Below are 17577 nucleotides of genomic sequence, written 5' to 3' on the forward strand. Positions count from 1 at the left end.
ACTTTTAAAAATAATTAGTTACCTGATGTGTTTCTTAATATATATTGTGCATTTTTCTTTGCTAAGGATAGCTCTGGTAGAATGGTGGTGGGTTTTATTTTTAATAACAAAGTAGCTTCTTCAGTGAATTCAAACCCAAACCCCTCCAGCCCATCAACTGGAATCAATCTGAACTTCCAGGGGTACTAGATATTTGCGTAAGGACTGACTGCTCTGATTTGGTATTTAGGAATATCTTTTGGCCTGTGCTTTAGCAACATTTTAGACTGTGGAAATGTTGATGTTTCAGCTGTTTTATCTTTCACCTTTAAATATGAAGTACATTTCAGGAACCCTCTTTATTCTGATGCAAGTGAAATGATCCATATTTTTCTTGAAGGCTGAGCACAGGGGCTGCAATGAAACCTTGCTATTTATGTCTATATGTGTTAGTGTATTAAAAGTAATTATTATAAAAAAAGTGACTCATGAGTGGAGTAACCTTTTAACAGGAGGGACCTCAGCTTGAAACTGAAAGAGTAATTTTAGGTTCAGCATTGACTCAGTTGAGATTTTCTTTTTTTTTTTTTCTTTTCTTTTTTCTGTTCTTTGTTGCTGTGTTAGTATCTCTTATAAGGGACTGTGAGAACAGCTGAGGAAATGGACTGACTATACCCGGAAAACCAAATGCAAACATGGTGCTATCAGCTCTACAGAATAAGCTAACTGGGAGAAGGAAGATTTTTCTTTCTACAAGCTTTATTTATGATGATCTTAACTGCCTGGACTTTATATAGGAGAGAAATGATTTCTTAGTTAGCAGTTTTCCTGTGTTTTGCCTTATTATTTTAATGGTTTCACCTTAAAGGAATTTTTGAGATATACTTCCATAATAACCGATACATATTGTAGTGGCTCAGTGGTTTGGTTGATCTAAAATGACTTGATCTTATAAATAAATTAAAGCAAGACATTTTCCTAAGAGTTACTTTTATGCTTTTTCAGTTATTTTGTGGGACTTTCAACGCCATGCTTACTTCTTTCAGAAGTATTCTGCATTTGTGTTTTAAGTGAAACTTGGTGTGAGAGTTACGTTTTTGTTGGTTTCTCTTTGAAAAAAATCTCTTGCACGCCCATCTGTGACATGCGAGAACCTTATTTCCATGTAGCACTGGCAGTGCTAAGAGCAGCATGTTGTCAAGGCTTGTTTTTTGTTGTTTCCACCTTGGGTAGAGTATGAGGCATGGCAGGCACCACCAAGGCTACACACTGTGTAAGCAAGGAGTAGCTTGCTTGTTTTGGGTCTAAAGGAGAGAATATAGTGCATTTACCAGGGTGGGATAATGTTGTTCATGAGAATAAGCGAAGGAGCTCAATGTGAATATATGAATGTCTCCTGATTGAGTTAAGGTTTTAAACTTCTTAATTGATTTTTTTTTTTTAAATGAAGACCTACATTACTGTAATCATAACAGGTGCTGAAATATCAGTTATAATTAGCTGAAGTTGTAACGCTTCCATTGCTTTAACTTGACCTGTATGGCATTGAAAATGGGAAATTGGTTGAACTTTGCAAGCGTAGTTGTGAGCAGCCATTAGGACAGCGGGTTCTGTGGACAGGTTGTTGGGTAGATAACAGTTTGGGCTCTTTATAGTCAAGTGCTAAAAGCCTTAAAGAAATTCTTCTGGATTTATCAGTTTCTTCTGTGGAAATGGAAAGTTGTCTCAGCAAACGCAAACTGTTCATCTGGCTTGTTGGTTTAGAAAGATGGAGGTCACGTTGTACTACCTTCATGTTTGGGTATTACTTTGTGCTACGTGAAGTAGCAGTTCATGGGTCTTGTGATCTTTAAAGGCTAATGTATTAAGTGAACATACCACATAACTGGGCAATCGGGATTATGAGTATTGCTTTAATAGCAGGTTTCCAAAAGCCAACAGCAGAGTTCTTCCTCTTTCACTTTCCATATATGTGTTTATATAACATAAAAGAGCTTTCTGTGGTAGTTGAGGAAATATGCCTTTTTTTGGACTTGTGGTAAGAATGTTCTTAAGTGGTTTCTGTAGTATCGTTTGCATTGTTTTGCTTTAAAAGCAGTAAACTTTGGAAAATGTGATGTCCATACCCAATTTAGATTTAAGATAATCCAGTCTAGCTACAACACTGTGAATGTTAAACTATTTTTCCTTTTTCAGACTCGTTCTTGTTAAAGAAAAAAGGCTTCCTGATACGGATGGTATTACAACAGTAGAGATTACTGTGTTTTCTGTAACACATCTTGATGTCAGAAATGTTTTCCTGCAGAACTTGCCTGAGGAAATTTCAGACCATTGTTTCTTACTAGACATTGTTCCAGAGTGTAATAAAGGTGAATCACAGACTTTAGCTTTGTTGCGCTGCAGAGGGGGTGAGAATATGCTGCTTTTTAAGCCTAAGACAAAAGAAGTGTGAATGTATACCAAGAAGGAGGGGGTTCCTCAAGCCCTAAATTCTCCCAACCCTGGAATAAGAGTTTGGATGGAAGTGGACTGTATGTACGAGAGGTGTATGTATATATATGGATATAGTATGCAAGTACTGCTGTGGAATATATCCCCATACAGGTCCTTCTCTACAAAGAGAAGCTTTGGACCCCTGGTAGCACTTCTGTTCCGGTCCTCCTTCCAGGTACTTATTGTCAAGGTAGCATTGTGAGTAGTAATGGTGCCACAGCAGAAAGGAGATGTAAGTAAGAGTAAGGCTTAGGTCTCCCTGCTCTCACCAGCAAATCTACCTAATGGCTTTAGAGAGAAAACGAGTAGGTATGTGTTATTTCTTGACTGATCTTTTCAGTTCTTTAAGAAGTATTGGGATGCTGTAGGCTTCAGAAGGAAAGCAAACCAGTTATTTTTGCTGTTTCTTCGTTTTCCTTGGTTGTGCATACTCTTCAATGACAAGGGTTTTCATTTAGAAATGGGTAGGGTTTGGGGTTTGCCTCAGTGAATGATGACATAAATTGTTGTAGATTATACATGGCAAGTGCAATCATTTACGTTCCAAACGTAGGGAAAAACATACATCCTGTCTCTCTATCTCCAGTAGGCATTTAGCTTTCCTCCATATGGCAGAATATGGATAGTAGTTAAAAAATCAAATTGGTTTTATAGTTAACGCAACTTTATGAAGATACCTCACCCTTCACTGCCCAAGTTTTATTAAAACTAAATGGTGAAGGGGGTAAATTCTTTGTTCTAAAAAACAAACCAAACCAATGCTGCTGTATTCAGCTCTGCGGCATTATCTTTAAGCTTTAAGATACGCTTTCTGATACTCTCTTGACTCAATCCATGAGTCATGGGTAGAGCATTTCCATTCCCGAAATGAAAGCGAACAGTGTCCCCAAGCATTCTAGTACTAGAGAGACTCAGAAAAGCCCCCATACTATAGCGTCACTACCACTCATGTTTACTTGGCTCTCTGTGAAACAGAGTGAATGGACCAAGCAGAAGAGAAGGTAGAAGGGATATATGATACACTGAGCAGAGCAAAACAAATTTCAGGTCAGGTTTTTCAAATGCTCCTGTACCGGTCTTCTGAAGTGACTTAAGTACACCTGAGCCAAAGGCAATGGCTCCTGTGAGCTAACATGTTTTATTTTGCAATTAGGATAAGCTAAGAGGATACTCAATATTCTCAACTGACTTTTTAAGCCATGGTAATATAGTAGATTTCAAGAGTCACATTGAAAGTAACTAAGTCTGGGGTTTGGGAAGTGCCCAGCTCACTTTGATACTCTCACTATGACCATTTTCTGCCTGCTACCGTTTATTTCCTTGTGGCTTGAGTTCTTTATGGACCCATAACAGTTTGCTTTTAGGTTAGCAGGTTTCTCCAGTTAAAAAAAATCTTACTGGGTTTTCAGCTCTCACTTGCATAAAGCTAAATAACTGCAGTTCTTCATACCAGAACTGTAAGTCTTCATATCTACATTTTCACTGCCCGTTGTAGGATGAAATCAGAAACCTCGGAGTTGTTAGCTAACGAGAACAGTATGAAGCATGGCTCGTATATACAACATTGAATTCTTTTGAAGTATGCTATATGCTGTAATTTCAAGTGTGCTCATACAATGTCTTCATTTATAACTGCTTGTAGTTTAAAACACATTGTCTTAAGTAGTCAGGCCTATTTTAAATATCACTTATATACTTAATAAATGATGAAGGAAAGGGCGTATTTATACACCTTTTAAGTACTTACTCATATATGTGTTCCCTTGTTGGAAGGTTTGAAGAAGTGACTTGAAGCAGAATATCTACTTCTGCTAAGTCCCAGTTGTCCTCCATGGAATATAGTTAGTCAGATACCAAAAAAATTAAAGCCAAGTGAAATAAACTGACTTAAATCCCCTTTTCATTGCTGTATTTCACTCAGAATCTAAGATACAGTCTGTAGTGTTAGCAGATTAAGTTAAGAACTTAATTCTTAAATGCTGTTCTTTTTAATGTAAGTATGGTTTTCACACATGAAAAATCCTTTGTAATTTGTAAGGTATGTTTTTTCTTTCCATCTTTCCTCTTTTGTTTTAACCCAAAGCCCAAGTTGTTTGTGTATGTTAAACCTTAGTATTATTGATTATACCAAATACAAGAAATGTTTGAAAAAGAAATGTGACTATACAATATGTTTGAGTAACTGACTTTTTATAGGGACACATACTTTCCACTAAGAAAACTGTCAGTAGGATATTACTTTTGTTTCATTCAAATGTAGATAATTCTATCCTCTAGCACTATAAACCCAAATGAATTAAAATATTCAAGCTACCTACTTGTAATACTTTTGTTAAAAAAACAAGACCCAAAATGCCTCGTTCAGTGTTCCTATTGTTCTGATTCCCCTCCCACCCCCAGTTATCTGTTTCCTGACTGTCATGTTTCATGTCACTTGCTTATAGCACATAAGATTACAGACATCTTGTTAGTGCGATCATGGACATGCATTATGGTGAAAGCATCGTCATGTTCCTTCTCTCAGCTTTGTGTACTGAATTACAGAGCTTCAATTATATCAGCTGGTGTTGGTACCAACTGAGCCTGCTAGGTGTGATGCAGGAGAAGTAGGTCTTAGTGTCACATGCAGTCACTGGCATGTGCCAATGCACATTTGTGTAGTGACTTCCCTTTTATTTCTTGCAAGTTTGTTCCTAGATTCTCTTTCCAGAAACTTTTTTTGGTCATTGTTACTTGTATTTTTTGTCTTCTATCCTTCATTTTCACTTTTATGACTTGCCTGCTTTTTTCAGTCTTCCTTATATTCTGTGACATTTTTACCCTGTCTCTCCTTTAGAGATTCCATTCTCTTCTCCCGCTCCTCGTTTCATTTTCCCAGTTTCTTCCCCCATCTGCACTTGCTTCTCTCTCCTTCTGGTAATTGTTTTCATCTTTTGCATTTTTCAGCACCATTTCCACGCGGGTGTGTTTACAAAAGGGAAAGCAGGCTGGGAAGAAGAGTTGTGTTTCTGAGTACTTGAGTTGTGGTTGCATACTTCTGAGGGAGCAGAGAAAAGATTTTGACTGACTTTCTTTGAAATTCGTTTGTTCCGTAGGAGCTGGTTAGGGAGGTTTGGAGTGGTTATTTTATATCCTCAATAGCCAGGAGTCTTCTGAAATAAAGCAGCACAGTAGCAGCTATTTAGGTGCTGCCTTAGGTTAGGAGCAGCAGCCGCAGTTCGCCTGCTAGAGGAGGTCCTGTGCAAGTGTCCTTTTCACACTCCAGAGAAAAGTCAAACGAGACAAACTTGTGGAAATTGAGCACAGTTCCAGCAGGAATTAAAGAGAGCAGGAGGAGGGGAGAATCTTTAGAAGTCCGTTCTGGCAGCCAACTCCAACAGGCACTGGCTGATCCTTGCTGCTTCTCAGGCTGCTTTCTTACCAATAGTGTCTGAAGCAGCATTAGCAATGATGGTTGTGTATGGACACAGGAATGTAGGCATGATCCTTAGGATAAAGCTATGCTGTAAATAACACTCTTGCCATTTTAGTCATTTGATCCTTAAATTTGTTAGGTTGCATATGTTTGAGCAGTGTTGTCAGAATTTTTTGTTCAGTTCTTATGAAATGAAATCCCTGGCAAAACTTCAGCAGCATTGGCAAGATTGGGATAGGTTTGGGATGGTCAAAATGCTGTTAGATGTCTTTTCAGTGTCGTGATACATGTGGCCATTAAGTCTCCTCTTCTAGTTATTTGCTGACATCTGTTAAAATGTCAGATAATTACAATAAGTCTCCTAACCTTGAATTACTCTGGAAGGATGATATTTTTCTTGGTGCATACTTCACATAACCCATTATTTTATGGTCACGTTGGCATGTGTGTTATGAGTGCAGTACCAAAACCAACTAGTTAATAGATAATGACCAATCTGCAGATAGAGCCGAGAGGGTGAACAAACAGGTTGTATTTAATGTTCTTAAACATGTTATGGTAATTAGTGTCTGAAGGCATTAGAAAGGTGAGGGCTTTGTAGCACTAGTCATTGTAACATCAAAGCAATGACAGCTCCTGCACTCAAAATCACTGTGCTAGTTTGTAAATTTTGATAAACATTATTAATATGCTCAAAAATGGGATACTCCTTTAATAGCTTGGAACTATTTGTTTGTTAAGGAGGAGATAAAATAGAAGCTCGTTACAATTTTCATATTGAGTTATTAAGATAGCAGAATGTAAATGCCATCTGTATTTAACACACAGAGTGGGGTGGGGGTTTTTTTTTGTTGTTTGTTTTTTTTTAAGGCGCACGGGGTGAGCAGAAAAATCTTAATTTAAAGCATGGACAATTTTCTGATTTTTTTTTTTCATAATTCCATTGATGTCTGGATGCTTTCCCATACTTATTTAGAGTGATGATCGTGAAGAAACTGTTGCCAACTTAGAATGTGGTAGATTGGATGCTTGCTTAATACTGTTGAAAATCAGCCAAGGCGTATCTAATTATGGACTGAAGTGTTATGTTGTATGGTTTTATTTGTGGAATTCTTGATTTATCAATGGTATACATTCCTATGAACTCTGTAAGTACAGTAATTATGTATGGTAACAGATTATTCAAATCTTACTTTTAATTAGAGAATAAGAAGTTGAGAAGACAAACTCTTTATCAAGATGGAAACATGAGACTTGTTTTCCAGACTAGTCACTAAGAAAGTTAGGTCAGCCATATTTACATTACTATAATTTAAAGAATTATAAAGAATGTTGCCATTTTCCTGATCTTTGATTTGTTAGATGGCAGCCATCATTAAAACACACATTTTGCTCAAAAATGAATTTGTGTGTTAGAACTGGAATCAAGACTATTTTTTTGTCAGTATGTATTTTGTTTCCAACATGTATGTATGTGCAAAGAATTTAAACTGTGATTTTATTTGATTTTAGAATACCATCCAAGCTTACTCAATTTATCAGATGAATACCAGCTGGTGCAACTGACAGCCAAAACTAGAAAAATAACCTCATTTAAAGATGGAAATCCCTATTCATGAGATCATTTCAGAGATTTTTCTTTCCAGCAGGACTGGTTGAGCAACACGTTCTGATCATTGGTGTAGTGTATGGTTTTCAAAGACAGATGGTCATTGTGTTTAATGTCTGTGTATTAATGTTTTGTTGATAAAAGTATGAGTAAGTTGTTAATTTCTCTGGGAAAATATAATTAAACTGTTGAGATCTGGGTACATGTGACCTATACTACGTTTGGTTTAGAGGCTTCAAATTCAGTTAGCTTTACAAAGTTGCTGTGAATTTTTACGTGCTCAAATGCAATGTCTGCTTGCTTAGATTATGGGGAAAAAGATTGCTTTGTTTGCTCTAGGTTGAATAGAAAATGAGTCTTATTTCATCCTGTTCATTGGAAGTTTGCTCAATACTGATGTTAAATATTTTCAAATGTAGAATGGGTGGTATTCATCTCAAGAGATCTCAACAGACTTCTCCAACTTGTTACTGTGAAATCAAATATCCTAGTATCATTTCATACTGTACTTCTTTATAGCCGTAGTCAAGTGGCTATGAAAGGCAGGTTTTCTGTTTTGTTTCTTAAATCTTAAAGCTTTAAGTCTTCTTTCTGTCGTGGATTTTAGCTTGACAGGAAAACATTGTAGCTGATACGTGTGTTGCTGTACCCAAAAGTATTAGTTCCTTTTGTAGGTACTTGTCTTCTGGGTTAGAACAATGGGAAGGTGCTTAATTCTGTCAGCTAAAAATGTTGGCAATATTGTGATGTTTTTCATAAACTATTCTTCTTACCTGTTTCAATAACTCTTATGTGAACTAGGAGCCCTTCTTTAGGGTAGCCAATTTAGCTAGTTTTTCTTCTGTGCCTTTTTTTTGGTGCACTCATGCACTAAGGTGTACATAGTTAAAACTGAGTTTAACTTGTGACCATATACTTACATGTTTAACAGAAGATAAGAAAAGCTATTTTTAAGAAATCATTTGAAGCTAGATGTGAAGGATGTTAGAGGTATGGTGAATGTGCGTCTTTTTACTGTTTTGCACTTTGGTTGATATTTAATACGTTCTTTTGCAAAAGAATTCAGTACAGTTATTACCTACACAGGTATAACCAAGAAATTATTTGGGGCTGCAAGACTGCAGACTGACTGCTTTGTGTCTGAATTACTTAACTACCTCATCTACTGAGCATGCTAAATGTTAATGCTTGTATTTCTTAACTGTTTGTTTACTTGGCTTTGTGATATTATTACTAACTTGTACTTTTTAATACATTTCCTCATTTTCTTATTTTGGAAATTACGTAATGTCCTTTCATTTGCTACTGCTCAAGCAGCTTTGTCCACGATGTGTTCATTCAGAAACTGTCTGAATCAGTGAAAAGGTCCCAAATGCAGAGAATTATCAAAAACTATTTGAAGGGGACTATTTCTGTTATACTGGATGAAGTTGAATAAAGTGATGGATATACTGGAACAGTAATCATAGTATAGGAAACGTATAGTTGAATTGATGTTGCTCTGGGCTGGTGATTGTTCAAAAGAAAAGAAATCAACAGTTGGATGCAATGTCAAAGAACACGATTGGTGGGTGAAGTGTTTTTTCATGCTGTTTTATATCACAAAACAGCTTTGTGAGATTCTCAGTGTTTGTTTCTGTTTGTGTTGTTCCTGACATAAATTACCTGATTCTGTTGACAAAAAGCATTCCTTGGGGTTGTGGTGGTTGGTTTTTTTTTTGGGGGGTGGGTGGGTGTGTCTGTGTGGGTTTTTTTTTGTTTTGTTGTTTCTTGTTTGTTTTTGTTTTGTTTTTTTGGCATTATGGAACTTGGGAGTGTTCCTATTCCTAGGTCATGTTTTAAATTTGCAAACTTGGATGGCAATTGGAAGTCGTTAGATGACCATTCCTACTTGGCTTTTATGGGCAAAAATCCCAATTGACAATAATTGGCTTCTTCATTGATGGCCAAAGGCAGAATGAATATGAAGACTGAGCCACTTTTTGCAGTTGGTAGGGCAGTACTGGACAGTTGTTCTGTGACTGTTTGTGCCTGTTTTATAGATAGCCCACCTTGTGCTTGTGGGGAGCAAACAAATAGACCAAACAATAGTCAATTATTTGTATTGGGTTTGGAGATGAGTAAGAGTTAAGACGTAGGACTGTTCTGCCAAGTCAAAGAGAACTGGCTTGGAAAAACTATACTGATGCAATTAAAAAAAAAAAAAAAAAAAGGAGTAATTTTAAAAAGTATAATATTAGTTGTAGCTATACCACAGGACAGAGGTTTTAAACTCCCAAACTCTTAGAATGTCTGGAAAAATCCTGACTGTATGTTGCTTCTCAATGTGTGATTGAAACACACCATAGTTGTGATTTATGTGTTTAATCAAGAGGGAATAATTCTAAAATTGACACCCCCCCAAACTGTTTGTATATTAAGTCTCTAAATATATTTGTTATGATACAACATGTCAGAATTTATAACTTTCATACAGTTAAATAGCAGAATTTACAAATATAATTAGAGGGTTAAAGGCATTTAACGAATAAAAGCACTTTAATGACATTCAGTTTTTATTGACAACCTAGTAATATCTGCTGCATTCACATAAAGATTTCTAATGTAATAATATGAGCAGATGAAAGCTTTGCTATTTAAAAGCTTTATGCAGAGCATATTCATCAGATATGCTCTCTGAATACAGATGGAAAGTTATTGAGCAAATTATGGGTAGTCAGCACTCATCTACAGCCTACATGGCATAAGCCATATTCTACTCTTTGTTTTACAGGGTATCATGTTAAGAGAACTGTATTAAGAAGATAGATGGCAGCAAACTGAAACATTTATATGGAGTTATTTTTTAGTTATTCCAAAACTCCGTGCATTTTTTCGGTTTTCCAAAAATTGTAACGTTGCTGCTTTTGAAAGAAAAAAATTCTCTTCACTCAATCACCTACTGGAAGTGTTTGCAAGTACCTAGTTTTTGACCAGTTAAAAGAATTGTGGGGAATGTCAAATAAATGTTTTAAGATCCTTTCTTCTTCTGTTTCTTTAGGATCTAAGGTATATAGGGGGTTTTGTGACATAATACCTAATAAAAATCTTCCTTGGTCTGAACATGTTTGGGTTTGGCCTCCATTCGGCCTCAGATAAAGGAAATTCCATAACTGTGGTCTTTTGCTATATGTGGTTGGACGCTAATTCAGAATTTTTTGCTGGATCTTTCGAACCATATAGTTTCTACAGAATGCAAATGCTCAGGCAGTTGGATGCAAGCAGAAGTTTGCAGAACCCAGCAAGGGAGTTTGAAGAAAGGATTTCATCTTGCAGCGTGGTGTAACACAGCCTGTGACACAGAGTCCAGGTTACAGCTGTGCATGAGCTGAAGGAGGCTCTGGCAGAGGTCATGTAGCCAGGGAGATATCGGCTGAACAGACCCTTCCTCCATGCTCTGTCAAGAATCACTTTTACTGCTGTGGGATTAGAGTTGCATTTGCATGTTTTCCTTGCTTGACTGATTGAAACAGCCACGGTCCTAGTGAGTGTTGTATGCTGGTTACTTGCTTTTTAGTTGTTTTTCTACAGAAGTGAAAAATTGAAAGCAGGGAGGTAATTGGCAACACTAAGAAATAAGATAGGATCGCTTCATGAATTTATGGAATGTCTTACAGTTTTATATACAAAATTATTCATATAAGAGCATCTGAGAAGTTTCTGTTAAGGTTCTGGAGCAGTGTGAATTACAAACTAAGCTGTCAATTACTTTTCAGTATCCTCTTGTAGTAAAATAAAAAAAAACCCTACTGAAGTGGTTGAATATTATTCTACTTTGCTTTAAAGTTGCAAACTTCAGGTGGTCTCAATTTACTTTGATTTTTTGTTGGTTTTTTGTTTGTTTGTTTGATGACAAATGAGATGTGTCTGTATTTCTTTCTACTTGCCATTTCTCAAATGAGATTTCTAAAAGAATAGGTAGGTAAAGCCTGTAATACAATATAGTCAGCACAAATAAGCACATGGTGGTACTAAAATAAGTGCTCTGGTCTTTTTCAGTAAGTAGCAAGATATGTTTCTTGTGGCTCTTTGTTGATGAACTTGTTATAAGTATGTGATGACAGGGCAGAGGGCCAAGTACTGAACTCTTGATTTAGTGTTGAATCCCTTCATGGGAGTTGTGTTTATGTAAGGATTGAGTTTAAAAAAAACCCAAAACACTAAGGGGAAGTTGCAGGATTTTAGCAGGAGAGCTTGCTAGATTGAAGGAAAATATTTGCAAGTAACATTTTGCTTCTTAAATAGTGTACTATATGGTGCGTATCAATGGAAGTGTTACCTGCTTTTCTTCTCCTCCCATTTGAAATGTGGTGAGAGGGAAGAGTCAAGTGACCAAAATTAGTATTGATTATCAGAGATTTAAAAGCATGAGCATTAACTTTTTGATTGTGATGATAAAGAATGGGGGCTGTCTGATAGTTTATACAGCAATACTCTGGAATAGTTGTGTTTTTATTCCTGGGATGAGATTATTATAGTTCTGTGTACACAGCTAGACAGCATGGGACAGAGTCGTGTGTTGAGAATTCTAATCAAATTCTGGTGGTTTTCCTTTTTTTTTAATGTCTTTCAGGACTTTCAATGAATGGAGGAAGACACTTTTTACTAGAGATTTAACTTGTCTAAAGATATCAAGGTAGGAGAATTTGTTTGGGTTTTTTTTTTTTTTCCCATGGTCCCACATTTTCTTTGCCGTAGTTATTTAATTGATTAAATAGAATTGAAGTTGTCCTCTGTTGTTTCTTTGTTAGTCTGTGATCATCTAGAATAGGAACACGGAGCATGGGTACTGTCTTCCTGTATCAGTTTTACCAATTTTTATCCTGATTTTTTCTGTATTTAGAGGAAAAAGGTGTAATAGCTTTCACGTATTAGTGTTTGATCATTCTCTGTCTTTTCCTACTGGAGGTGATCAACAGGAAAACTGATGTAATAAAAATATTTCTTTCTGTAGGATTCTGTGTTATTTATTGAGTACATTCTAACTGCTAATTAAAATACTTACTTTTTACATTGCCTATTTTTTTTGTTTTCATTTTCTGTTATACCACTGTATCTTCAAAATTAACTTATGGTTGAGAGAAGCCTCAAATAGAACATGCAGTATGTAGCTGGTGTTTTGAGTGATGGATTTTTGGCTGCTCCATGTCATAGCTAAGTGTTGAAATGCAAGTGGTTCCTGATGGAGAAACTCCCTGTGCTTCAGTGTTCCGGTGGTTTGGGGCAGAATTGGGATTGTTGATTTCAGCTGTAGAAGGTGCCCTAAAACTTCTTCCAAGGCAGACAGTTTAACTAGACTCAGCTTCTGCACAGCAGTGCCACATTTTATTTCAAGCTTAAATGCCTAGTTCAAATGGTTGTTGATGGAGGCAGCTACTAATAATATTTACAACCAAAGCAGTAATTCTAACTTTTATGGGCAACACAGAAGACACTAAAAACACTGAAGACGAGTTGATGAAAGTGAGGTGATTGTATTCCTAACTTTTCCTCGGTTATCAGTTTTCTCAGAGGCAGTATAATTGACATTGTATATGGAGAACGTAAGTGTCCCTCATGAATTCAGTCTGTATCGTTAATCTAGAATTAGAAACCAGGTTATGCAAAATGATAAAGCCCTGTTCAAAATTAAATTGCCTTAATTTCAAGGTCACCACATTCTGATATTCAAGAGAGAACTGGTTCTGACTTTTGACTTTCTTCTAGTGAGTGATTGCATTCTTTCTGATCTCATTTTAAATAGCGATTTAGTTTTTTCTGGTGTGAAATCCCAACACTTAAATGAAAAGTATTGTTGGAGAAATTTTTTTCCCAGAAGAATAAATTCAAACCTTGACCGACAAGTTAAGGTTGCAAAGCATATTAGTTAGTATTCTGTGATCGGCAAGCTTATCTTATCAGAATTATTGTTGTTTGAGAATGGTAAGGTTATCTAGATGCAGAGTGAATTCTAAGCTGTCTATCAGTGGCATATCTCTCTTTTAGCAGTCGTGCTTTTATTCTTCGTCCTTACTAGAAGTATGACTATGTTCTAGACAAAATGAAAAGCAAACGTCTCCTGTTAATGGAGGAGAGGGAACTCCAGCCTACACAGAGTACATCTGTGCTGAATGATGGACAACTGCACCTTTCTGGTGGTGTCCTCCTGCCGCTGCCTTACAGCTCCAGAATCAAACAGCTACTTCAGTCTGGCACTGTTGCCAAGTTAATTAGACCTCTGGAAGTGCTGTTTTCCAAGCACAGTACGAAAATGAGCTCTTCCTCAGAGTAAGTTATATGGGTTTTCATAATAATACGGTACTTGTGTCTTTCCTCTCAGGCTCTAACTGTATAGAAGTTACCTCTGAACATAAACACCACAGACTTGAAGTGAACATAATCACGACAGACTCATCAAAAAATGCGTTTGGCTGCATTCACCTTAGAGCTGTTGTTGGGAACTCCACGTACATGGGAATATTACTGTGTTATGCTCTCAGAATTACTTTTCAACTGTAGCATTAAAGCTGCTTTATTTTGCTAAAATAAAAGCAGAGATTGAAGCTGACTTCCTGCTTCCTTGTGAAATGTTGTCATGTTAACATGCTGCACGCTTGTCCAATGTGAGTCCTGTTAGTTATTTTTATGTATCTCCATCGAGGATAGTGGGAGAGGCAAAGACGGGGCATATCTAGCTGCTCCCAGGAAGAAAAGAGAGAGGACAAATGGAGGGCCTCTTGAGTTATGGGGGTTAGTGGCAGGATCTGTAGGAAAGGTAGTCGAGAGATCTCTAGGTCTTTTGATGAGGAGGGGCCAGAGGGGATGGACAGATAGACCTTCACGTCAAGCCCCCCATCATAACAACTAGTGTTCAGGCTTTTGTGCGGGAACATAAAATTATTGATTTTTGTTCATAATCAGTTGTTCTAAAGCCTATTAGTTTAGAGAACTTCACCTAATAAACTCCTAATTGTTTAAAAACCTGTAATTGGTAGAGTTTAGTTAATTCCTTTTTTGTTTTCCTTTCTCCAAATAATCCTAGAAGTTCTTGGCATTTTTGCTAGATTGCAACAATGCTTTTTTCATTCCTAAAGTTCCTGGAAATATTTAATCCTAAATTCTGCTCCTGTGTTTTTAAATGTGCATGGACGAAGCTTATAAATATGTTTCCTTTGACTTCAGAGTTGGTATAATCAGTTATTCACAATCTTGTTGTGAGTCAGAGCTGTTATGTGAGGCAGAGAGTTTAATGCATTTGATCGTCATAAAGTTTGTTGTGCTTCTGACATATACTGACAATTATCAGTTATGACGTGTGGCAGGCTAGTCTTTCTGTGAACATTGGAGCGCTGCTTAAATGTGCTCTTCGGTTGTCTCAAAACATCCTCTTGAATTTCAGGGCAATTTAAAATAGGAGTGTAGGTTAAACTTTGAATAATTTATTTGAGGAGCATGGGAAGTTTCAGTCTAGCAGCTGTTAGGAGCGAATGTGGAACAGATTTCTGTGTAAAATATACGTTATACATGGAGTAAATGCTTGAAAGCCTAATTCAGTTTGTGTTGTGTGTCTTCCTTTCATTTTTCAATTTCTTTCATCTTGTGATAATTAGCTTTATAAATCTGTCACTTTTTTTAAAAAAGTCCTTGTTACCTATTCCTTTCTGAAGTTTGAATGCTCTTTGAAAACAGTGCACTATTTTGTAGATTTTTTTATTCACAAAATGTTAATTTAGTCTTTACATGTTGTTAAATCCTGAAAACTAATATTCAGAAAGGTACCTTTTTTGGCATCTTAATATATGCTTCTTATTATACACACTTCTTAATTTCTAATGTAGTGAGTTCAGCTTCCTTCATGAAAAGAGATAATCTGGTGCTACCAGGAACTTTTAAAATAGAATATTTTATGAGTAGCAAGCTTTTCTGTTCTTTTGCATAACTGAATGTGTATTTCCTGTCTTTCCATCATCCCTATTGGGAATTAAGGGAAGATATACTAAAGAAATGTGATGCCTCAGGATCTGCTCTGAGATAGACAGAAGCAGCTGAATAAAGGAATAAGCAGTGAGATCTGGACTAACCATTTTCCTGCTTGTCAATACAGAATATTGTCATGGTATTTGTCAGCAGTGAAAGTACAGGAATTAAGGTTTATCTAATGAGTTTGTTTTTAAAACTTTATTTGTCATGATCTTCTGTCTATATTCCATTGACTTGGTGCTGCCAAGTCCTGATTCCAATTTGCAAAGTTTTGTTTCATCTTTAATGATGTACTCTGATAGAAATGAAGTAGGAGTGCGTGCCTGCCTTCTGCACTGAATGATCAAAAGTGGTTTGTCACAGAGGGCTTTACATTTGGGTGGGACTATACCACTAAGCAATATTGTAATGCTCCCATCTACAGCTTGGCAAAGCATTGCATGGAGGTAGGGTGCTGTAAGAGTTACACTTATGCTCTTCTGAATTTTGGAAGTGGTTTGTCACTGACAGATGTAGTGATTTCTCATTGAAAAATGTGTTTTGATAGAATTTTGCAAATACTTCTTATTTATATCTATCTATCTATAGATACCATGTTTTGAGATTTTTTGACTAGATAGTGTTCGTAAACTTCTGCTGAATATTATGAAGGTTCTGGGAGTAAATTCTGTCTTAATTTGCTACAGTATAAGCTGCTGCCTGAGCTAGACTATGACCTAATGGGATTTCATGGTCTGGCACAGAGGTGTTCTTGTTTACAGGCTTTTGCTTCACTTTTCAACCACAAATTAATAAACAAAGAGGAAGCTGACAGAATTGTTGAACCACCTCCAATTTGGAAGTATGGGCATTTTTTTTTAAGTTGGCCTCTTCATACATTCAGTTAAAGCTCTGTAGTGGCTATACTCTGACTGTACTCACTGGTCTGTCACTTTGAACTACTAAAATCTGTGAACATCACCGTAATGCGCAGGCAGCCTGATTGAGCTTTCTCCTAACTGAGATTTCAAGGAGGAAAATTGTGAACATGTATAAAGAATTTTTTTTTTTTAATGTTTTGAAGACCAAAATGTTTACAGTTATTTTACTTTCTAGAAACAACTTTTGAAATGCCTCTCCTTTTACATAGGCATTTCCACTATGGAGGCAAGGAAGGAACTGAAAACTTAAGGGGGAAATAAAATTCTTAAGAAATGTGCATTGCACATATGACTTGGATTGCATTCCCTTAATACTTTTGTAGTTAGAAGCTTTTCATTATTGGAAGAAACATAGATTATCTGAGTTCTACTCTGAAAAGTATGTATTTAATAACTTCTAATGCTGACTTGCACAAAACTTGACAGCAGTGGCCAAGCAATGTTTCTACGTCTCATTGGACATCAGACACTTTTTTGAAAAAGAGCTTAGCTTTACTAATCAGCTTTATATTTTAAAAAAAATTATTTTTAGTGCGGTGGTCATAGAAGAGGAAAATACTGGGACCTAGCGGTTTTAGTGGTGATATATGGGGCAAAAATAATTCGCGTTGATCTTGAAATTCCATGTCTGACAGACAATATCATTTCCTAGGAAATCTCTAAAAAGAGGCAAAAATTACTTGTATGGGCTGTAATAATGTGTAGCCACCCAAAAGGTGAAGTAGTTTTCGCAGCCTGTCTACAAACTCTGTCTTAAAATTAAGAAAACAAAGAAATAGGCCTTAGTCATCCAGGAGGATTTAATGAGATATTGTAGACTTGTTCAAGCTTAGCACTTGGTGTAAAGTCACAGCTTGCAGCATTCAGTCTGTCTCTACTCCCTTGCCTTTTTTTCCCCCCTCATTGTATTTGTACTACTACTTTCTCATGCTTCAGAAACTGTTTTTGTTTGTGTGTTTCATTGAAATCTAGCTTTGTTAGAAGATAAAACAACATGTGGCAGAGTCTGTACATAAACCAGAAGATTCTTGAGCTGTTTTTAAAAAAAGGCTACTTTTGTGAAGTGCTGTTGATGCTATAAAACAGAGTTCATAGAGATAGTACCTTTTTATTTACCTGCTGATGCTGTTTGGAGACTTCTGCTCACATAATATCTTCATTAG

At 36.4% G+C, this 17577-nt stretch overlaps 1 protein-coding gene across 8 annotated transcripts in view; it reads left to right on the top strand.

The window, feature by feature from the left end:
• The window catches only part of TANC2 (tetratricopeptide repeat, ankyrin repeat and coiled-coil containing 2), a 252476-nt gene that overhangs the window by 18734 nt on the left and 216165 nt on the right, over positions 1–17577 (top strand). For 6 of the 8 annotated variants that reach the window (XM_087770084.1, XM_087770086.1, XM_087770087.1 and 3 more), the window contains exon 2: positions 12109–12171. The exons of the other annotated variants lie outside the window; for them this stretch is intronic. The gene's annotated coding sequence lies outside the window, so the exon portion shown is untranslated. The remainder of the gene's footprint in view (positions 1–12108; positions 12172–17577) is intronic. 8 annotated transcript variants of the gene reach the window in all.

Source organism: Nipponia nippon, unplaced genomic scaffold (genome assembly GCF_047370975.1).
Source record: "Nipponia nippon isolate SJK-2023a ecotype South Korea unplaced genomic scaffold, ASM4737097v1 scaffold_32, whole genome shotgun sequence".
Taxonomy (NCBI): domain Eukaryota; kingdom Metazoa; phylum Chordata; class Aves; order Pelecaniformes; family Threskiornithidae; genus Nipponia; species Nipponia nippon.